This window comes from Aythya fuligula, chromosome 11 (genome assembly GCF_009819795.1).
Source record: "Aythya fuligula isolate bAytFul2 chromosome 11, bAytFul2.pri, whole genome shotgun sequence".
NCBI lineage: Eukaryota > Metazoa > Chordata > Aves > Anseriformes > Anatidae > Aythya > Aythya fuligula.
The window spans coordinates 17,418,621-17,442,199 of NC_045569.1; the positions used below are offsets into that span (position 1 = coordinate 17,418,621).

A 23,579-nucleotide genomic window follows, 5' to 3' on the forward strand; every position below is an offset into this window, starting at 1 on the left:
TGATATACTTCTGCATTTTCTGAGGGCGTTCTGCTGCAGAGACAGCTACTGCTGTATCTGGCCACACTCATATCGATGAGTTGCTAGAAATACTGATCCAATTTGCCCAAGCTTTTCAGGTTACTTTAGAAACACTTCAGGGGTCCTGAGGCAGAGTGGCTTTTTGTCTGGCAGAAGGTGGGATGCTATCTGTGTAACACAATCTAATTGAGGCGATGTTGGACGATCCTGATTTCTCTTGCAGCACAGGATTCCTCAGTTCTCTGACGAGATGCACACAGCCTGTGTTCCCACAGCACATCGAGCTGTGGCTTTTCTGGAGATATCACAGACACTTCAAATTGGAGGGAGAAAAACAAACCAACAACCAGGCAATCACAAGCGATTTACCAGACGGACCAGGATGCCTGTAGCATCCCAAGCAGCCTGCGTCTGTCTGCCTGTGTTGAGGATAAATACTGAAATTCCACCTCTCTGAACTCTTCTGCCTTGGCCCATCAGTAATGTGTATATAAAAAGTCTGTGCATGGGGATCAACTAACGGGATTATTCACAGACACAGACTGAAGCTGGCCCGATCCTGGCATCCTTTGCAGCCTGCTGAGAGGGGCAAAAGCAGGATCAGGCTCCAGGTCCTCATAATTTTGGCAGCCTTTGAGGAATGTGAAGGGAATCTGGAAGGGGGGCAGCGGTAGATGCAGGCTCACATTTTTTGTTGTTGTTTTTTGCTTTTAATAGAACAACTTTCAGTCCTAAAGGAAACCCTGGCGAAGTGGTGAGGCTTTTGTCTCTTGCTATAATGCCACTGGGCTTTGGGTTGACCTGTGTGATACAGTGACACTGTGTGGTTTGAATTTTTACATACAGCTGCATAAAGCAATTCTCATGTAAATTTTGGAGGTAAATAAGCCTGCTGTTGGTCTGCTGCGTGGACACATATGCTCAAACCATTAGGCTCGACAGGAGGTTAGAATTAACCCACCCGTCTCTCACTGGCTCGCTCTTTCCCTCCCCACCACCCAGCCCCGAAGAGACCAAACCACCTTGCTGTTCTAACGAAGGGCAGCAGAATTAAGGCTGAGAGAAGAAAATTGTTTTGTGCCCTTCCTCCCAGCCCTTGCCACGCCTGCAGAGCCGTGGCTGGAAGCGGTGTGAATTTAGATGAGGCCACGAGTTGAGTGGCGTAGGCGGGCAGGTTGGAGTTGCTGCTCATCCCTCACTCCCCAAACTCTTTAAATGGCACAGGACTGAGCCGAACCCCTTCGGTTCCCACAGTGGCAGCAGGAGGGCTCAGAGCCCATCATATCAGGCCTCGTGAGCTTTCTTTTTGCCCTGGGTAGCTCCTCTACCTCCTAGTGGCTGAGGAAAGCTGGGAAGTCCTTTCCAGGCACCTGCACTGGGACAGACCCCAAAGCTTTTGCAAGGCTTTAGTGGGCAGGCTCCTGCTGAGCAGCCAGCAGCAGGCAGTAGCCACTGGCTACCACTGGCCTTGGGCTTTGCCACCTCCATGGCTTCGCTTTCCAACTGAGCGAGGTTTTTATCGCACGTTCTCTAAAGGCAAGAGACAGGCAACGCCTGCGCAAAAATGCAGAGGGGGTAAGCGGGCCAAGGGGACCCTGGCCTGGGGTTGTTTGTTTATGCGAACTTTAAATAATTCATTTTTGTCCCTATTGAGCTCATCACAGCGTGACAAAAATAAACGTGTCTTCTTGGCCTATTGTTTGGAGCTGAGGATTGTCAAGCGAGAGGAAAATATTACAGTGACTGAGGGAGATACACGCAAGAGGGTGACCTTTAACTGCAGTACCTATAACCAGTCTCATCAAATTAAAGCACTGTATATTTTCCTTAATAATCTCTGATTAGGCTCGGGGTATGAGTGGACACGAACGCCCGCCATTGCTATGCAGCGGGAGGCCTGCTAAGCACCAGCCGAGCGCTTGGGAATAAGTGAGCAAAATGCTTTAATTTGATAGGGTTAGAATCCTGCAGGCTCCGGGGTGAGAAGTCACCAGCAGCTCCGCTCGCACTGAATATGCAGAAATAAAAAAGTAAATTGCTTACATCTGCTGCAGGCAGGAGGGAAAATGATCTGATTGGCCAGGCCGAGGGCTCTCCATCTCTTTTGGGTTAGAAAGAGGGGTTTGGAGCATCAGAAGCTCGTAATTGGAGTAATTCTGAATTAATGGACATAGACACACACACACGAGCGCCCGCACCATTTTGAAGCAGCTGGTCACAGGATGCACATGCGTAGGAATGTTCGGGGATTGCAAAGACGCCGCTGAAAACGCTGTCCCTTATTCCTGGTGTTATTGACATTTGGATTTCATGACCTGTAAGAAGTGCAGCAAGTGCAAAAAGCCCTGCCCATCTGCCGGATAAAATTGTCTGCCTCAGCCCACATCTGTGTATCCACAATAGAAGCACGCCATAGCCCTCTCCCTATCTGTCTGTCTCCTATCTCTGTTGTCTATCTGGTCTTTCATGTCTGAGGGTCTTCGCTGTATGCAGAATCCCCAGCTTTAGCCTTGCCATCTGATACTGTATTTAATCTATGTATTTGATCAATAGGAATCAAAGACGAGGCTCAAGGTCTTTTTGGCACAAGGCATTCAGCTTTGTGCCGGGTGTCAGAGGTTGTCTGCAGTGTCACCTTGATGGTGTCACACTAATTTGTAACCTACTTTGCTTGCCTCTGTGATCACGGTCTGCGCTGTGTTTTTCTCGGTCTCCCTTTTTAATGGCTGTTTTTATTAGTTTGGAAGGAACGAGGTGGGGGAGCGCAGAGGTGGGAGGCGAAAGATGTTAGCTTAGAGGTTTAAGGAGCACCCTCCTGACCTTCCCCCATCGCTGCCTTCTCTCTGCGAGTTGCTGACGCCACAGGATAAGGGTGCTACCTCTGCCTGCCAAGCACCATGTCCCAAGGGGGGGAAGGAATTACAAAATCCAAAACGACCAAGGGAAGAAATCCTGCGAGGCAAACGTTCAAGAGTCATTTCTCAGCTTGCTGCTGAAAGGGAAAGGCAAGCTCATCAAACCCAGGACTGAAAGGCCAGAGTCCAGCTTGCAGTTCACTTCTGGGTAAATCCACCGAGTAGGTACATCTCTAAATTTCGCTGGTATTTTTCTTGGAGCCAGGGTTCTTTGGATCTCACACTGATGTACAAACTTGAACAATTTGTTCTTTTATGGCTGCCTAAGGCTGTACTGCATCATTTCAATGGCCTTTTGTCTTGTGACAAGTATTGCAATGCCTATAATGTACTAAACATTCTAAAAATCCATGTAATTAATTCCCCAACATATCTAATATAGAACTATTATCTTGAGGACAGATAAATGCAGTTTATTATCTTTTTTTCCTTTGCCTACACCTCTTCGTTTTCTTTTCTACACTGTTATTTAACACAGAAAATAATAGCACAGTAAATGTATTATTTAACTCTTGTTTAGAATTGTGTGTGTGTGTGAGAGAGAGAGAAGGCACTGCACAAAAACCAAAGCTGCATTTAGTTCCAGATCTGTAGATGTAGAGTGCAATCTCCACCACAGATTTCCTGAGGTGCCCTGGAAGGTCAGCCAAAATTTTCAGAAATAGGTGACTTGCATTAAGCATCCATTTCTGCATTTTGCTCGCAGAGCCACCACGTTGGCTGCAAGAATCAATCGTGCACCCCCAGCCGGTGCATTCCGTTTATCTACTCGTAAAATTAATATTGCAGTATTAATTTAATGAGCTGCTGATGGTCCACCTACCCTGGGATCCTGTCCCCAATAACAGCTGGAGTGGGTGCTGAGAGAGCAGTAACAGGAAAAAATGCAGTCATGTTTTTAAAATCCTCAGGCCTTGGGAAAAATAGGGGCCTAAGTGCATAGGTTTGCTGTTATGATTAAGCTTTATTTTGGAGTTGCATAGAACAAGAGACACCCTGAATGGAGCCCACACGCTCTACAGACAATGCTGCTTTTCATGGCCGAGCTGGCTGTCAGCCGCTGGAGGGAGGAAGCAAACCGGGTCGATTTTCCAGGTTTTACCCCCAAAGTTTCTTTGGGGACGCCGGCTGTTCCCTGGTTAAGGTGCCGTGTCTCTTGAATCGCTCCGCTCCGGTCTCTGTCATGGAGAAGCCTCTTTTGTCTGCCTGGCCATGCCTGCCACAGCCTATTGGAAGGTATTTGTCAACAATTATATGTCTATTAAGGACAAGTCAATCAGGCCATGTGCAAATAGCCAGACCTCCGGGGTCTGCCTATTGATAGGGACCTGTCGATAGCCAATCCAGTCTTTTTTCAACCAAACAAGAAATTAAGCACTCACCAAAATCATTGCTAGTCTAAGTCCCTGCAGCCCATTTTTATTCTCATAGTATTGGCCTGTCTTTTTTTTTTCTCCTTTTCTGGGCTAATATTTATTTAGAATAAACAAGAGAGACTACAAGGCGCTTGTCGAAGCACTGCTCTAACTGTAAGAAGAATGTCTTCTCCATGTAATTAAGAATATTACCAAATGATTGCGCTTGTAGGTGGCTGCAGTTAATCCTGATGGCAGTGAAACTATAAAGCAATTAATAACAGAAACTTTAAATTAGCCCAACTGTAATTAATACCTACAGTACATAAATATCCACTCTTCCACCAACACAAATTTCAGACATATTTACCTCTATTAGGCTGGGGAAGGTAGTAACATTATCCAATGTCTTCATGCATATTCAGTTTGTAAACTCAACAGTTGATTCTGTAATTTATATTGCAAATGACTTCCCTACATCACACGCACAGGCAGGAGAGAGAGTGGAAAAGGCAGGACTGTGTGCTGGAAGCAGGCTTTAAACAAAAGCCTCTAGCAAAAGCCATGACATGAAAAAGATGCTCCATAGGGCCATCGCCTTTGAACGGGCAGAACTCCGGTATCACAGACTACACTGGTGTTACACAACAAAAGGCAGCGTTAAATAACTCTGCACAAAGACCTGAAATGACCACAATATTGAAAGCAGATGTAGTATTTAAAGCAGAAATGATACCTGATCTGTCCTTTTTAGGTACATCACAGCTGGCTTTGTTAGCAATTACCCAAACAAACATTCTGTCCATCAGGGTTTTATTTCTCTTCATTTCTTCCCTTCAATCAGCACAAATACTGAGAGTGAAGCATTTGTTCCCTAATACTCAAGCACCAAATAATCAGTAAAACAATTAATGTTATAATTCATCATTTACCCGGTAATATCCTTAAAATCCCTATTCTTTGAACTAAGGTGATGCATTTCTGCTCTGAAAAAATAGCAGAATGCAAATGTCTCTCCTTAGCAAAATGCTCTGTGCTCACTGGAGGATTGCTGGTATAGTGACAGTTTTAATTTGATTACAAACTTTCTGATATTTTGAATTAAGCCTCAGACAAGGGAGAGCTTTTAACTCGATTTTTATTGCTGGCTTTTATCTTGGTCTTATTTTAGTTACTTGTTTCATTTAAAAAAAAAAAAAAAATTACCTTTTCAGTTTCCCATTTTAAAACCACAAAATACTTTTTAAAAAGTCTTCCTGATTGTGGTTCCTTTTTGAATTCCTCACCCTCCCCCCAGACGTGGACCCTTTCGAAAACAGCTTTGGTTTTTCTTTAATCTGATTTTAGCAGGTGCAGCACGTGGACGAAAGCTTTTCAGCAGATGCTTTGGGAAAATGAACATTAAAGGCAGGCGATTTATTTCACTGTAAATAGTAGCTATTTTTGCTAAGCAGCCCTAAAAAAAAAAAATCAAACATGTCAGTACACAAGTTTAGTGTGTGTGCTCCTGGCTTCTGGGAGCATTCTGGGCTGTGTCAGTTTTCCCATGTAAAATCAGCTCTCAGGAGGTCATTTATGTAATAATATAACTTCACGGGAGATGAATCTTTACTATTATAAGGACCCATTTAAAACAGCCTTGCATATATAAACACACATGTATATGGCCGTAAGAACTATGACACCTCCTAAATAAGTACCAAATAATAGATATTTTCTAAAAACTTTTAATTTAACTTCGCTTTTTCCTCCCAGAACTGAGAGAGGACAATGACCACATAGATAACTGTTCCTAAAGCAGTTCCTAAATTCAGAAATTTTAAAGCCTCGAGAGACTGTATCATCTGACCTCCCGCATAAGAGGTCACAAATCCTACCACCAGCTTCTGCCTGGCTCCTACAGAAAGAAAAGCATGTATGTTAAGAAATTATATTTAAAAAAAATACACCCATCTATCGGTATCAGTGTTCATCTGATCGACGAGCTTCTTTAAAACACCCAGGGAAGGTTTTGTGGGCTTCTCTTTTTTGGTTTTAATTCAAGAGAGAAAGGGCAAATTTTATATTCAAAGGGCTTAAAATGCTGCTAAAGGTCTGTCTTTAAATTCCCTGAAGTTTAGGGCATTTAGCGAGAAGGATGACGGCTCTTCTATTCCACATTTGTATTTACACAGTAGAACAGCCTGCAAAGAGCATGACTCTCTAAACAGTGTGAAATAGGCTGTAATACCCTACTGGAAAGGGGTGAGCTAAGGACAGAACATTTGCCTTTGAATTTCGGGGCTTTTTTTTTTTTTTTTTTTTTTTTTTCCTGTATCTTGGTCAGCTTTAACAGAGTCATTTGCTGTGAAGTCTCTTCCCTTCTAAAATTGCATATTTTTTTTTCTTCATTGGCAAATTATTTTCTTAATCAATATGCAGGAAGAAAAATGATGCAGAAGGAAGGCTGTGCAGCTTTCCTTTAGGCTAGGACCTAGTGCAGGACTGCACTGACAGAGCTCATTCCCGAGACAGGGGTAGCAGCAACTCGTCTCTCCTGTGCTGCTCCGATACAACTGAGCACTTGCAAAATTCGAGATTACCTGAGAAAAGAGTTCAAACCTTTGATGAGAAATAGCACACGGTAACAAAGGCTCAGCCACTGTGCCTATATTTTTCACCTCTTCTTACACGAAAAAGATTAATAGGCAGGAAGAGGTTATTTGGGGATGATTTTTGTGAAAGGAAATGGCACAGAAAAATAAATGGTGTTGTATACAAGATGTGCACAGCACAGGCGCTTCGCATTTTGTTTGATAGTTTTACGGTGTTTTGCTGTGCAGCTGATACTTGCATTAGAGGGTTTCTGTGTGAAATACCTGCTTAAAACTGAACGGGAGGCGAATCACCAAACAAAGAAGAACCGTGCTCCAAAGCACAGAATTTCATCCCTTCCTCGGGAATGGCCAGGCAGTTAAAAGGAAAGGGCTGAGCGTGTACCTCGGGCGATTCCCTCTTCACCAAATGGAGAAACAGACTCCGTCCAGAGAGGTTGCAAAAGGGTAACAAGTTCTTGCTGTGATTTTAAACTCTGCACAGGCAACGTCTATCTCTTTTGATGAGTTAGAGAGATACTTCTTTGTGAAAAGAATTGCCACCCTCTGCCCTAAAGTTGCGGCATGCTCGGTTCCATGCCTCGCATGACACAGGTCTCTGCTCAGCGAGGACACGCGCTGCATAGATTACCGGCCATGGAGCTTGCTCCTGCTCAGCTTCTGAGCTCAGCGAGCACAGGTTTGCTACAGATGCAAAATCTTAACATGTGTGGGAAAGTGGAAGTAAAGTCACCATTAAAAAAATAAAATAAAAATCCAGCATTTTGCAACAGATGACATCCTGTTACCATAGTTATAGCTTTCCATACAAGAAAGGGATAGTGCTCTTAGGTGCCCTTGCTCAAATGCATGTACAGACAGAAAGAGAGAATGCAAAATATTTGCATATTGTGCAGTGCCAGTGCAGAGATACAGCTCCGTGTGCTGGCATACAGCTCTGAGACTCCTAAGGAATTTTTCTCATTTTACAAATTGTTAGGGCTCAGGGGTTTACTGAAAATATTCTTTTGAAGCTCGTCTAGTCCTCCGTGAGTGTTCCAATTTATCCTTCTTTTAATGGTGTGAAACTGGGTTTTGTTAGGGCTGGGTACATGATCTCTTCTGCCCAGTGCTCAAAGGAATGAAGGAAAAAGTCTCTGATGCAGATACGTAAGAAGGGAAGAAAGAAGCAGCGTCTGATCAGGTTATTTCATGAGCAAAATTCCTTGAAATGAACTTTGATGCAGTGGGCATTCTGAGAAAACACAGCTAGCGTAAACAAACCCACTGGAGGAAACAAAAAAATCCTGGAAGCCTTTATTCCCTCCGTGGTTTCCTCGGGCATCTTGTCATCAGCTACGGCCTGACAGAGGGAAAAAAACTTGCCCAGGCTTTGGATCAGGCTGCTCGGCTGTACCTGCCTGGCAGGAGGGGCTGACTGCTTACACGCGTGGCTTGTACGGCACGGAGCACCTGGTGCTTAACAAGCGATAAGTAATAATAATAACTGTCCACTAAGCGCCTAACTGTTTTAAGTATCCCGCATAAGTGGATAACTTGATTTGTAAATAAACTCCATTTCAGGAATATTTCATAAACATCCTGTGCTAAGTTGGTGCCTGGGGTAATATAGATTTGCATCCATATTCATCTCTGCGCGGGGAATTCCCCGGAGTTGATGGAGGGGGGGGGGGCTTTGCAGCGAGCCGGCTCTTTCATGCTTAAAATAAATAAATAAAGGATGCATAAATAAAATCAAAGCTGTAATAAAAGAAAGGGGGGGGGGGGGGGGGGGGGGGGGGCTTAAAAAAAAAAAAAAAAAAAAAAAAAAAAAGGTTTAATTGCAAGAAGGTGCCCGCTCCCCGTGGAAGCCTTTACCCCCCCCCCCCTTGCCGCTGCCGCTGCAGCCCCAGGCCCCTGCGCGGAGCTGCGCGGAGCCACAGCGCGGAGCCACAGCGCCATCTCGCGGCGTGTGGCAGCCTCGGGCCCCTTCTCTCACCCTTTTCCTCTTCTTCTCCTTCCTCTCCTCCAATCTCTCATTCCCAGGGCGCACAGAGGTGCCGGGGTCACAGCACGCCAAGCGCCTCCAGGGCTGCTTGCACCCTGCCCTTGCCATCTCAGGAGCGTGGGGCTCGCGTGCAGGTCGGGGTTTTTTTGTGGCACTCGGTTGTTTGCTCCCTTAAGGAGAGCCCTTTGGGCAGCTCCCACTTCCTTGGCACTTATTTGTATAGCTGACCTCCATTCTATGAGGCAGGAATCAGATTGTTTAAAAATTTCTGCATGTTTGTCTTTCAAGGAGCGAGAGCTGTGCTCAGGAAGGGCAAGGCTCCATGGCTGGGCAGCGTGGGTGTCCAGCAGGCATGGAGGAATTGCACCTGCCTGTGGGCAGGCAGCTGGGTGGGCATGAGAGGGAATGTAGATCTGAGTGTATGTCTGCCAGCTGACTCCACGGTGGTGACTAAAAGGCATTTTTATGTCCCTTGCTTCTCACCCAACGCATCAGCAGTTTGGGTTTGGTCTTGTGGAGCACTGGTGAGACAGAGCAGCTACCAACACAAGCCATTTTACACGTGGTGTTCATTTTGGCAAGCTATTTATTGGATGTTGGTTTAATTTAGAGCTGTTTGGGGCACCTGGTTGGCCAGGGTGATGGGCCTGACAGCCAGCAGCCACTGTGGCATCAGACTTGCCCTGCTGCCCCCACCGTGCTCTCTGGCCACAGCTGGAAATCCCCAGGGGGTCTCTCCAAAATGGCCAGGTCCTCACAGCGGTTTCTTACGAAATAGCACCACAAAAACCTCTGGGAGCCCCCTGCCCAGCGCACACAGACTGCCTGGCTTGCTTGCTTCATGCTCTTGCTGTGCAGCCAAAGTGAGCAGCACTGACGTGTGTCTGCCTGCACAGCACCAGCACAGCAGCTACCAGGGCCTTGCTGCTGAGTAAGGGCTCAGAAACAATATTATTCCTGGATTTTCCTCCGGTAGTGTAACCACGATCAGCTGTGTCTGGAGTTTAAAATACAGCTCCTGAAAGCGTGGTGTGTTTTACTCCAGGCCGTACCCTTGCAAGGAATGACATTGAGGTGTTTTCTCTTGAGCAGTGTCGATCCGTATCTCTGTTTTCAGGTGCAACAAACACTGCCCTGTCTTGCTGTAGCTTTGAATGTTGTGATTTGCTCTTTAGGCGCTCACATTTAGGCAAAGTGGTTCAGTCGTGTGGTTAGCACTAGGTTACCACGCCTGACCGTACTTTTGCTAATGAGAAATGTACACACGCTGCTGCCTGTGTGGTTCTTTGCTTGTGTTCCTGCTGCCTGTCCTTAATACAAATAAGAGTTGTTTAAAATATCTTCAGCTTTTAAAGGGAACGTTTGGTAGTAAACATTTGTAAAATAAGAGCAAAGCATTTTCTGGAAATAGAAAATGTGATACAGTGACCGCATTTTGCTTTTTTAGCAGAAAAGTTCTTTTTAATATATTAATTATATTTTGGGATGGGTAGGACAACAGACTTGGGATGAAAGCATTTCAGTCTTCTGGGGATTAAAATGAAGAGGTGAGGAAGGCAGTTCTGTGTAAGCCTGCTGGCACTGCTGGCAAGTGACCTGCCTGGCTCTTCCTCTGGGTGCTGGAAGCCTCGGGAGTTATTCCTGCTGGGGGAACCTGAGCAGACCAGAGCTGAGGCTTTCTTAAGCCGCAGAGGTCCACCAGGGAGAGGATAAAAGACATACATTGCTTGAAAGTGGCTGGTGCCCCTCAGAAGGCTTTGGCAGGGCCTCACGTCTGCCTGCTTGTGAACCTGCCACACCCCACATACCCTGAGGTATTTGATTTAATATTTTGATTTCATTTTTATCCTAAAGGGGAGGTAAATACAAGACCTCCTCTTGTTGCAATCCTTCCAGTTCTGGCTGAGGGACTGAGTTTTGCCCACCGCTTTGCAGTAGTCAGTCCTCAAGTGAGATGCAGCGAGCCTGACTGATTTGAGTTTGCACAAGGAAGCAGGTAGCTGAAGGAGGGTTGGAGTCCTTCCAGTTTCATTTGAGTTTTGCCTGGCTAAGGACGTAGGCATTTGGCTACAAATGAATTCAGCTTAGTTTTCACCCAAAGAATGCTGCAAACTCCCCAGAAAAATATTTTTTTTTCCCACTAACACAATCACAAAATAATACAAACTTCTCCCCACAAAGTGTTGATTGTTCTGTAATGAAATCCTAAGTAATTTTGTAGTTGCTTTGGGGAAAAAGCAGAAACTGTTCTTAGCACCTGCTGTATGATACCACAAAGCTACTGCTCATAATGATTCTAATATGTGAAGGCAGTTGCATAATATCATCATATTACAGTTTCTATAAGAAAAAAAAAAATTATGGGCAAGAGGCTGCCAGTAGAAACTGTTCACAAATGCTATTTTTTTCCTCCTTGCTGCTCCTCTGTCTCAAAATATCTTTGCATTTTCCTTGTTAGAGTCTGTAGGTTTCAATGGTGGAAATAACAGCCAGCAAATAATGAAGAGGGGAGAGAAAAAATTGCCATGTGTAAAAAAAAATGCATTTTTCTATAGAAGCTAATGTTCTATAAAGAGATGCAAAAGGAAGAGAAAAAGATACTAGATAGCACAGCTGCATTGAATTGCAAGACAGCTGGAATTTTTCAATGTAACCAGATTTTAGATGAGTTTTCTTTTCATTTCTCTATAATAAGATCTTTGTAAACCACAGTCCTAAACAAAATCTTGTTGGTGATGATGAAAATAGGAAAGAGCAGTCCTGCTTGTGCTGTGTGACAGTCAAAATATGAGGCCAGATCCTTAGCAGCTATAAACCCGTGTCAGCAGAGCTGTGCAATTTCCACTGGCTGCAAAGCTGCCTCGTTGCAGGCGCCGGGGTATAAGGATCGCAGCGGTAGGAAGGGATATTGTCTGGTGGTCAGGATGCCCTGAGTGCCCTCAGCTGAATGGCAAAGAACGAAAGAAATTTCAGGCAGAGCTTCTAATAAGACTTAGAGCTGAATCAGAATTTGCCCTGGAAAATCCTGGGCAGCACATTCCGCAGCAGCTACTCCAGCCTTGGAAGGAATCCAAGCTGCTTCTGCCTCACGTCCAGACTCTCAGTCTGACCTCTCAGAGTGATAAATAGTGAGTTCACATTTCACCCTGATCCTTCCTGAACCTGCCCCCTTGCAGAGGGCTCAGCACAGGAGAGGTCAGGGCCCTTGCGGGCATGCAAAGGTGTGATAAAAGGAGAGAAGTTCTCGTGCACTCTCTCCCTCTCTCCCTCCCTCATTACATTCACACAGGTCAGCCTCATCTGACTCCTCAGCAGACAGAAGAGCAAGAGGCATTTCCAAGCTGTAGTTCCTGTTCTGCCACCTGCCTGCCATGTGCTCTTTAGCAGGTTACCTAATCTCTGTCGGTTTACGGAGCTATTAAACACAGTATAAATGAAGCCTTAGAGAAGAGTGTGTGCTTCTTCCCGTTAAATATCTCCTTGAGAATGGTGTGTTCAGCTGCTTTGGGCACCTTAATATGCAGAACTTGCCAAAAATAAAACCCCAGCAATATCCGTTTGACGAAGCTTTTTAATATTGACCATGGTCAGCACCTTAGTGGGACAGAAAGAGCTACTGGCTGTCTGCAGTTGGAAAAGTAGTGTCCTGACATTTTGTACCATACCCTGACAATATATTCCTTTGCGCTGGAAATCAGTGCTTTATTCATTTCTCTAATGTGGTTACGTTTTGTTTTTAAACCGAATCAGAACCACTGCCTGTTCCTGTAGCAGCTGGGGAATGCCAGGATCGGCCGCCAGATCACAGGTTCCAACTCACTGCTATCAGCAGTCATCCATCACCAAACTTGGGGGAGTACAGCAGAAATATAAGCACACTGACAATTTGCCAGAATGATTTAAGACCTGGCATTTAAGAGTTCCTGTTGTAGCTGTTCTTTTGACGTGTCTCCTAATTTGCTCCCATCTTGGAGATACTCAGTACTTTCAGACTTAAACAATCTTCATCTGGGAACAGAGCTCAGCAGCTGGAACGGAGGGGCTTAGCCAACAGTAAGGTTGCACAAGGGCAGACAGGTCTACTTACTTTTGGGTCATTGGCAAATATAAATGTGCCTGTAGTAGTGCTGTGGGCACTGCTCTGTTGGCTTTGCTTCTCACGTGGGAAGAGAAGCCAAAAAGCAATAAGCGTTATTGATCAGAGTGTGCAGGTGAATGAAGATGGACAAGGGTAGGTCACAACTTCGTTAACTCCTTGCAGCCAGAGCTTGCACAGGTCCACAGCTGGGTTATCCTGTCCAAATACCCCGGATCACAAAGAATAGTGGTCCACAGATCCGCCCACTGCTCTGAATCCTTCAGCAGGGGTTGTGGATGTGGTACCAGAGAGAGACTGTGCATACAAAGACATCAGGACATCGTGCTGTAAAAGGCACAGATGCCAGCAGCAGCATCCAAGGCTGCCTGTGTTCCGGGAGCTGGTCTCTCTCTCCCAGGCCATTAAGCAAGAGCCTTGACTGAGCTGCTGAGCTGGGACGAGAGATGAGCAGTTGTCTCTCACGAGCACAGAGATAGATCAGCTGCCAGCTCTCACTTGCCCTTCCCACATGCACAAAAAAGCAGAAGAACCTGCTGGTAACTCGCATTGTCCCAGCACCATTTTTGGCTGTTGTCTCAACTTGTGTCCTAAACATCCTTTCTGTACTCCTGTGACAATCATTCACCATAGTAACGGGAAAGTCAAGAAGCACAAAAGCTGCCGATAGAACAGAACACAACCATGATGGAGCAAGCACCATTTAGGCAAGTTCACTGTACTACTGCAGAGCCACAGATCTTCTCTCGACAGTGCTAGATTGGGTGAGTAACTGAACCTGTGAAACATCTTGCTGTTATTTAATTACCTCTGAATAGAGAGCAGCTTTCTGAGATTCATTTGCTCTTCACAATGAATCACTGAAATATTTTCATGGTCAAACGTGTTCATGGCTAAACTGCATAAAGTCTTAGATATTCAGAAATCCAAGCACTGTTATTTTTTTCATTCTGACTAGATCCACTGATCATGGGTTACAAAAGGTTTTCTCTTCTGTTGCAAGGTATTTCCCATTCACTGCTGAAATTACATTAGTTTATGCTGTTATTCAGGCTTTTATCTGAAGACCAGTATCATTAGCAACATCCTTGAGTAGTTGCAAAGGGAATCCAAACATGGACATGTTTAGAGTACAATAGTACTTCAAATAGCTAAGCTTACATCGTAAACCAAAACTTCAACGTGCTTACATGTAGTGGGCAAGTATACATCCGTGTGCCTGATCTGCACCGTTTGGAGCTGAAGTACATGAAGTCTGGCTTTTCTGTTTTCTCTTGCTACATATTTTTCTTTCTTGAGGAGATGAGGGTGACAATGGGACTTAAGTTTTTGAGTGACAGTACGTTTGAGTTGGCAGCTCCTTTACCATGAATACCCTCCTGAGTTTGTTCAGAATTGCATAGAGCTGCTTTTACAAGTGTTTCCACTGTTAACTGTGTTCAATAGAGTAGATGTAGAAAGCAAATCAAGTAGTAATGGGAATGCTTTCGTGGAAACTGTTATGCTGTATCCGCTCAGCTTTTCCCAGCAGTCAGGATTTGAAAATGTTTACTAAATTTTGAGTAAAGATTTCTGGTGGCATCATTGCTGACAAGTAAACTTGGAGCAAAGCTATCAATTGAACTACTAAATTCGGAGCCTGTGTTTGCTCTTTCCAAATAAAATAACTTCTACAGCTATATAGAAAAAATGCACTGTCTATTCAGATGTACAGTAAGGGAGAATAGAGAAAGTCCAGAGCACAGCCAATGCCTACACCAGTCCAGTCTTCTGTCTCCTAAGCACGTTAATAGTGACCTAGTGAAAAACAGAGACCTGCACAGTGGTGAGGCGTTTTCTTCCTAAGCCAGCCAGCAGTAACCTTGGCCTATAACAAGTAAGGACACGCTACTTTTATAAAGGTCCACTTTTTCTTTTTGATGCATTTCTGAGTGGGGGAAATGCTACTCAAATGCCCTTGAAAATCTTCAAGAACCACTCTAGGAACATTTTCTCTCTTGGGTTTGATCTTTATTTAGCTCTTTCTTTCATTACATGTCTACCTAATGCTGTCTGTTGGTTCAGAAGGGTTAATATGATGGTAACACCTGACCATGTTTCTTTAAAACTTACTCCTTTAATTTAAACTATTTTTTCCTAGGGAAGAATTACAAACAAGAAGGCTATGTGACAACAGCAATATATGTACATGTATATATTCAAAGCTTATTTAGAAAGTAATGTAACTATTAGGGAATTTGTTTGTATTTATTTTTAAAGCAACCCCCCAAACACCATTTTGTCAGAGCTAAGTGAAACACTGGAAGTGTCAAGTTTGTGTCTGTACCCAGTCATGATGTCTGAGTAGGCTTCAAGGTCTCAGTCTGCCAAAGACTGACATGCACACTTAACTTTACGCGCTTGAATATTTCATTGACTTTAATGCAGAAGTCTTTGTGGGATCAAGGCTGGTATTCGTGCAGATCCATTAGCTGTCTCTTCTGCATCTCTGCTATGCGCAGCCAATTCTGCTTCTGTTGTAATGATTCTTTAATTGGCTACAGGGAAAGCAGGGGAAGACTCTACTCATAAAGCATATGGTATAAAATGGGAGGAGATGAGAGAAGAGTAAAATGAGAGAAAGGACACATTATATCTTGAAGTAGAGCCTAAATCCTTTTACCTTGTAGTCAGGTACAGTTCCACAGAAACCCCCTTCTCTGAACAGTTAACTTACTTCTGACCATATGCCAGTGAATTCCTAGTAAAACATCACTGCTCGCCCCTTACCCATCTCCTGGCTTCTGATCTTCTGACAGGGACATGTTTCGTCCCATAAAACCACACGCACACACACACGTGCACACACACAAGCGAGCTATTTCCATGCAGGAGATTTCTCCCAGGGCGTATCAATGACGGCTCCAGAGTAGGAGTTAACGGCCAGTTTGAGGTGCTATTGGCATGCCAGGACTAAAAAGGGACCAAATGAGTCATGGTGTGAGGGAGGAGATGTCAGCCTAGGCACAGCACACGATATGACTGGGATAAGGAAACAATGCGAAAACCAGCAGCGGCTAACAGATGAGGTATTAGGCCTAGCAGGGAGAAGACAAGAGCTTAAATCAAAAAGACATCCTGATGAGACTGGATGTAAGCTGAGCACACAAGCCTCCGACGAGGGATATGAGAGGTGGTTACACGAAACACTGCAGGAATTCATCCATAGTGAGCAGTGCAGGAGTTGGAGCAGCAGAACGGGAGAGGTGGATGCAAAGGGACTTTTCAGCACTGTCAGGGAAATTGCCCAAACACTCCCTCCTGGAGGTAGTGCCGTCAGGGCAGCATATGGCAAATGTAAAAAAATAAATAAATAAATGAAAGGAAACTAATGGAAAAAAGAAACAAGAATATTATAAGAATCTAGAAGATAGTCTCAGAGCAAGGCAATCACAACATACACACGCTCAAAAATTCTGGGATTTAGGAGAGGTCCTGCAGCCTCAGGTCGGTCTGGGAGCAGAGTCTAGGGAGGTAGCTGCGCTTCCATCCTTTCTGTAACACAGAGCAGGCAAAACAGTGCCCTGAGATGCTCCCGTGCTGCTCCCATAAACACGGGGAGCTCGGATCACTGTTAAAAGTACAGAGGACGAAGAAGTGGCATAGATGGAATCTAATCCTTTGTATTACTTCCCTCCTGGAGTTCACTGAGAGTTGTAAACTGAAATGGAAGCAGAGGCCAAGAAGTTACCCAGATGGCATCATCTATTGATAATTATTTGAAATGTGGAAAAGCACTTAGGGTTTTCACACATGGCCACAGACTGGGTGGGTTCGTGGGAGGTACGCTCCCACTGGTGGGAGCCAGCATCTACAGCAAGGCAAAAATGAGGATCTTAAACTCAGCATAAATATAAAGATACCTGGGCGGCAGATTTAGACACACAAAGCAAGAGTGGCCAGGGGAAAGCTTTCCAAGAGCAAGTAGATTGCGCAGCAACCTGTGTGACTTTCAAAATGCAGGTCATAGGAACTATCCTCTGAACTCATTGGGATGCTTTTGGAAGCTTTCGCTAAGTTCCTGGAGTCTGTGGACAATCTGGAATTTCAAGCCTAATCCTCAGAGCTGGTGTAGGCCATAAGCTCATCTCCCACATACATATTTTTGTAATTTCATCTGATGGTGTAATGCAAAAATATTTTTATATTTAAAATATTTAAAATATTTATCCTATTAACCTGATGTAAAATTGTCAATATTTTCCATAATTTACATCTAACGTTCATTTACAGGCAGACAAATATAAATTTATCAGTGTGTGTGCATATGGCTGTAACATATGATTAATATACTGTCAGCATAATCTAACAGCTCAGAACCATCAGTTGTGCAAATAGTTAGTCCTTTTTAGCCATGTTTCCTACTGCTATTCAGCCTTCTTCCTTCCCTTCCTCCCCCTCGTTCACAGCCTGTCTAACCCACACTCGCTTCAGTAGCCAGCCTTAAAATAGCAGGCGAGGTTTGTGCAGTGGCGACTCAGATTTTGCACATACTTCACAATGCCTCAAAACTCAGCGCTCTGTTCTCTCAGGCTTTTGGATACGAGAGGGACAGGAGTTAACAAAAATGTGCCTTTCTCCTAGAAATCTCCAAATGCAGCTACCAAAAAGGAGATGTCCAGGTAACGCTCTCAATTCACCACCCAGCCTTAGCTCTAGAAGGTCCCTGAAGGTGTGGTTTGCCAGCACGCCAAGAGCCCTAGGGCTCTGTCACGTCTTCCTCATATCTACACGAACGGTCTTGAGCCCTTGGCCTCCTCACGCAGCATCTGAAGTGCATCCCACCATTACACGCTGCTCAAGCGGGACTCCCCGGGGGGGCCTGGCCCCAGAGGAACAGCAGCTCCCCCGGATAACTTCGCAGATCTCTTAGGTGGAAAGGAATCTGAGCTGTCGGAGCCCAGCCCCGACTGTCCGCCGCAGGAGTTCTGTTTTCAATAATCTTCCCCAAGAATAGATCAGGTTTGTTCGTGTAGCAGAGATGTCTAGCATACACATGAGTAATGTCTGTATCATTGCGGTGTTGACTCACGTTTCATGATACAATATATTTTGCATGCTTTATGGCCTAACCTTGAAATTTTTATTTGATGGAAGCGATTCTTGGTCCTCAAAATAGTCCTATTGACTTCATGGGACTCTCAGGACTTCCTATGAAAGTGAAGTTTATAGTGGGACTCACATTTCTCCTTTATGGCCCAGAGCACCAAGCTGACCTTCAAGGAGGTTCTGTAGGGTGCTGACTGCAGCAGTTGCCTTTTCTCTTTCTCCTTTTTTTCCTCTCGGGGTACCTGCTTCTCCCCGAGCAGCTCTCTGAAGTGGACTGCGAACATTTGCGGCGTGCACTAAACACTTCCAGACCGCTTTGCTCAGGGACAGACACCTGTCTGATTTCACACGTTCTGCTTCCTGAAACCCCTGCTTGGATTTACACCCCGGGAAATTGCTGTATTTATGGAGGCTTAATTTCCCCCTGTTTTTGGATCCCCATTCTTGTGCTTTGTCCAGTGAACAAGTTCTGAGATATGACTGCAGTGTGTTGCTGCCAGCCGCTGTTTGGTTGGAGACCACGTAACAAACCCACCACCAGCGAATGCCCAGATCAGGCTTCATTGATAGGGATTAAAATTTTGAACTGAGAATTTGTAATGAGATTTCTGAAGGATGCCAGTTTACCCTCTTCTCATTTCCCTTCCTTATCTCCATCTCTCTTTTTACTCTAAGTTGTCATCTTTTCACTCCATAGTTTTGTTCCAGCAACATGTTAAATGATTACACATTTTCTCAAACTAATTCTGACTTGTCGTTAAAAAAAGCAATGAAAATGAAATGTTTCAAGATTTGAACAGAAAAGTGATTGATAAAAATAGTTTTTTTTCAGTGAAACATGCTTTTCCCAAAACTTTCCTTTATTTGAAAAATCAGTTTTCCATCAAAAACGTTGGCATCAGAGAATTTTTCTCCCAGCCTTTTATTCAGTATCCAGTCCTGCTAACAGTTACTGAGGTGCAACATCTGTTGACTTCAGTCAAAGTTGCACCCCAGTAATTGAAAGCAGAGTTCGGTCTGTTATTTGTAAGGTGTGTTGAATGGACAGAACCTTACAGCGACTGAAGTGTAAGTCTTAGCAGCAAAGCGATCCTCTAATTTAATCCCCCACTCTGTGCACATATCTCAGAAACAGAAAGTTTAATAAACTACAGCTACATGGTAAGGGTGACTTACCCCTCAGCGTATTTCTCAGCCAAAACTATTAAGTAAACTACTCCTAATTGTAGGTTTATGTTACCATTTCCATTACCAGGTAAAACCAAATTGGGTAAGCTGTGTAACTACAGTTATTTTCTCAGCTTCCTCCATTTTCATGTGGGATATTTCTTGGTTTTACATATTAATGCTAAATTATGAATGATGTGTGGCTGTTATTTTTTCTTTTATATGCTTCATATACATATCATCCAGCGTGTAGGCTCCTGTGGTATGAAAAAGAATTTCCCAAAACCTACGATTCTGTGAGGGGTCTGGTACAGCTCCATTCAGGTCCCAGACATATTTGACATTTAATCATACCTCGACTCAAACCTGCTTTTTAAATGTCTCGTACCACACATAACAAGTTCTACTTTTACATTTTATGTCATTTCTTCCACGCCAGAATAGGTTAAATACATAATATATATAATATATATATATATATATATACACACACTGTTTATAATTGTTATATATTTAAATTTAAATTACTCGTTTATTTGTGTGCTAGTTATTTTATCCTTTCTGTGGTTCTTTTAGTCTTAGTTTGGTGCTTGTTTCAGTAATTCACTTAGTAGTTTCAGCTCCCGCTATCAAAATTTTTTGCTACTTTAAAACTTTGTATTTATGACGTTCATCTATGCTTAAAAAGTATTTTTTTGAATGTATTTCCTCCGAGAAAAGGGTATCTCAGACACAAAACTGTTAAGTTGTGTGCAGGATATCTGCAACCAACACCTGATATATTGAATGTCTGCAAGTCAGAAAAAGCAATGAAATACTGTTTCCAGAATAATCTGATAGAGTGGAAAAATAAGTTTCTATACCCATTTTTATGAAACTAAATACTTTTGATCCCAGTTTTTCAAAAATTTGGTATGCATTGAAACATTCACAAAGAGTTGCAAATCTACTGAATGTTTAAATAACTTCTGTTTGACCAAAACTATTTTATTTTGAAGTGACAAAAATCTTATACCTGCTAGAAACATTTTAATAAAAGCAAAGTTGTGGTCTAACTACATGCTAAAAATATTTATGTACAATCTTTAAACATACAAATCGACCCAAATTAGTAGTGTTATTCAGGGGAATTAAGTTTTATAAGCATCTGAAACATGAAGCCTTTGTGTTTTGTACTTAGATTTTTGCCAACAGCAGTTTTGTAATAGTCCAGTGAGAGACCTCACCATTAATGACGTTTTAGAAGAGGCAAACAAAATATTTATTATCTAATTCATTATAAATTTTAATCAGCAGCTGTAATAGCACATTTTTTACAGGCATGCTTTAAAGTCTTGACCTGTTTTAAATCAGTGATGAAAAATACCCCTATCATTTCAGTGATCTTTGTTTTAAATTCCTCCTTTTAGATAACAAGTTATTTCTCTGAGCGGTTGATTTCCAAAATCTCTGCAATGATACAATTCTGCAAGACCCCAGGGTGTTAGCCCAGCAATTATTTGGTCTTCTGAATTTTTGCATTAATAGGCAACCACACAAGTCTAATATGCAGACTTCATGTTGTGGTATTAAATACTGGTAGAAAAAATGTAGGTGGTACAATAGTGTGGAACAAGTCATTGAACCATTTAAAGCTGATTAAATTGTGTTGATCAATCATTTGAAATAAATGGTAAGGAAAAAAAATGGATATTGTGAGAAATGAAGATAGGACATGATTTTTCAGCAAGAAAAGCCTTCCTGGCTTAACACAAAAATATAATGTGTTAACAGAGTCTTAAAATCAATATACAATGAATTAGCAGTCAGCGGAGAACAGCCAGATGACAAGGGGAATATGATTCATTTCTTAGAATGACTAAGATCTCAGGCAGCTTGTTGTGTAGAGTATTTGGAGACTGTGAATACAGTTAAAAGAAATTCCTTTAATTTGATCTGGAAGCATGTTTATGACAGACGTAAAGCACTTGAATTCTACTGAGGATTTCCTCTTGTGCTGCAGCCTTCCCGACTCCACTCTTTGCAGCTGTTCTTTAAGGACTAACTACTAAGCTAGACAGGGTAGTCCTCTTACACCTTATTACATGGAAATGAAGTTTCCAGCTCTGGCTGAGTAATTAGATAACCCAGCACTGACGACATAATGATAATGAAGTGAAGAGGAAAGGATCCCTAAATAATCAGATCCTTTTTTCAGGGATTTAAAAGAAAATGCATTTTGATGTTTTTCAAAAGACACTCAGGCATCTTCTTCTATCTCTCTCCTTTCTTTCATTTCAGCTTAAAAATTACAGCTAGTTCATCAGAAGCACAACATCCTTAGGTGTTCTGGATGCAAACGAATGTGGATTGCTTTGATATGGGAAGCGACAGCGCCTGACGTTTGTCTGAATATTAATGCTGAATTGGATGGAGAAATCATTATGGCTGATGGTTTGGGTTATTGAGTTTAAAATGTCAGATGCCCGAGTTTAAGTTTTCATGACACAAATGAATGTTTTTGTAATTTTTTAATGCCTAAGTTTCAATTTACATTCAAATTTCCACTTTTTTGAACTTTCAGACCGTCTAGGAACTTTTATTTTGGGGGGATTGGTGAAAATTGAAGGCTAGTGTGAATTCAAGACAAAATCTTATTGTTTTTAATTGCAGGTAGCGCTTCCTGCTTTTGTGAGGTCACCTTGTCTGTTGCTATTTCTCATTGGGTCATTTAGGATATTTGCAGAGGAGCTCTTGGCCAGTCTCCGTGAGTGCTCCTCACCCAGACCAGATTTTCTGAACTGAACCCTGCAGTTCCTACCAATGTGCTTGCAGGCAGACGTTCAACAAAGCCCTCAAGCTGCTGAGTTCTTCTGAAAACCTGGCCACATATTTCTGTGTCAGATTTGGAGCTGCAAGCTGGATGCTAGTGCTGCGTGGCTGAGCTGTTTTGTTATTTCTGACCTTAGAGGGTTTGTCTGCAGGTTCAGGCCTGTATTTTCCTGGTGTAGCGCTAAGTGCCACCTGTTAGCAACCTCCTGCTTCAGCAAGGGCAGCGGTGGCCCGTACTGTAGTAAACCCTTACTAAGCCCTGCAATGAAAAAGACAGTCTGAAGGTCAGGTTTAAGGAGAGGGATGAACCTCAACTCAGAAGGAAGCACTCCTGGTGGAGCAGAGGACAATGAATGGCCCTTGTGCAGAGACTTGAGAGATGACCATGCATGGTGACAGAAAGGAGTACGAGGTGAAGCCATCTGCTGAGAGCAGGGAGGGAAATTCTAGATGTCTTTTAGATTAGTAACTCAGTAACCTCGGTAGGAAGCCTGACAGGCACAACTACCGTGGCAGAAATCTCTCACACACTGTGCTTTCACATTGGTCTCTCTTTCCTCAGCCTTTCCACACAGGCCCTAGCTTGAGATCCAGTTCGGAGTGCTGACAGTTACTGCTGCAGAGCCACAGATCCCCTGCACCAACACATCAGCACATCTTCAGCCCCGCTGGTTCTGCCATGAGGGGTTTCAGGTCTCCAATCTGTAAATCCTCCAGGGCAGGGCCCGTGAGTGGCTGTGCACATGCAGAAGGTCAGCTGCGCTCTCAGGCCAACATATTCAGAAGCACCTACGTGACTTAGAAGCCCAAGTCCCCAGCAGTTTCAGCTTCTGTGCAGGCTCGAAATTGCTTTAACTTTCAGAAGGACTAGGGCTATTCAGATGTTTATTTGCTTCTAAAGCCATTCCCTCTGGTGCTTAACAAGTATCAGTGTATTCCCTCTTCAGGGGGCTGGAGTAAGGGCCCACTTCTCCTGAGTAATGCAGAGGAGAACTGAAGGCCTGTCCCCTACCGATATCATTTGTTTTGGTAGAAAGCGTGCAGATTTTTTTCAGGCCTTCTAAAGCTGCTTGTTTTCTTCAGGTGCCTGTTTCCCCATTTGAATTCTGTTTTCCTCCTTCCCTTTCTAACACTTTGGACTTTAAATTTGGTAGTGGTGAGGGAAAGGGAATGGCTTTTTCTTTCCCCTTTATTGTGGCAGAGAATGGGGGATGGAGGCCAGCTTTCCTGGACTTTTCTATTCAAAATACCTATAAATAATTAGTTACAGGGACCTAGCTTCCCCCTCCTTTTAAGGCCTAATTTAGGTTCTTTATCAAAATGATTTAAAATGCCTTTCTCAGTAGGAAACCATATTTCAGAGCTTTTATTTATTAGACTTCTCAAAAAGTGTGTTTTTAATGCACATCCTGACTTTCTGCCAAAACTGTCCACTGAAACATTGGGACTGGAGCAACCCTTTGTATAGGGAGCTATATTTATTGGATTTTTACATATTGATAAAAAGCGATTCATCTAAATAAATCATACACAGAATTGGCACAT

The 23,579-nt window shown here is 43.4% G+C and overlaps 1 long non-coding RNA gene across 1 annotated transcript in view; it reads left to right on the forward strand.

Moving 5' to 3' along the window:
* Nucleotides 1–13,490: 13,490 nt before the first annotated feature.
* LOC116493368 overlaps nucleotides 13,491–23,579 on the forward strand; it is a 55,409-nt gene continuing 45,320 nt past the window's right edge. The window contains exon 1 of the long non-coding RNA XR_004253750.1: nucleotides 13,491–13,732. This is a non-coding gene — a long non-coding RNA (uncharacterized LOC116493368). The remainder of the gene's footprint in view (nucleotides 13,733–23,579) is intronic.